A 581-nucleotide genomic window follows, 5' to 3' on the forward strand; every position below is an offset into this window, starting at 1 on the left:
CGATCTTCTTCAGCCATAGCTAGTATCTTATTTTTTCTTAGTGATCTAAGAGTTCTCTCAATCTCCGGATCAACAGGAATAATATCACGAGATCTAGCACGGCGCATCCAACGTCAAAAACACACCTGTAGAACAAATTAAAACAAAATTCTAAATTAAAACCAAGATTACTTTGTATCGATATTGACGAAAAGAATAAGAATAAACCAATCCCCGGCAACGGCGCCAAAAACTTGACCGGTGCAAAACTGCAAGTGCACAGTATCGTAGTTTTATAGTAAAGTAATAAGAAGAGTATCGTCCTCAGGGATTGGTACCTTACTCTTGCCAAATACCAAAATTATGCTAATCTCAATTCTATCTAGAGGAATCGCTAAGGTTTTTGTAGTAGCAAATAAAACTAGATCAACTCAAGAGAAATAAGCAAAGAAAGTAAAACTGATGTTTGAAGATCAAATTCAATAGGGAAGAAAACTTCTAGGAAATCGATTTCACCATAATTCTTCACTATACTTTTCTCATCCAGCTAATTTAACTTAAACCTCTTTTGTCTATTAGCAAATCTCTAATTCATCCAAAAG

This window comes from Carya illinoinensis, chromosome 13 (genome assembly GCF_018687715.1).
Source record: "Carya illinoinensis cultivar Pawnee chromosome 13, C.illinoinensisPawnee_v1, whole genome shotgun sequence".
Taxonomy (NCBI): Eukaryota; Viridiplantae; Streptophyta; class Magnoliopsida; order Fagales; family Juglandaceae; genus Carya; species Carya illinoinensis.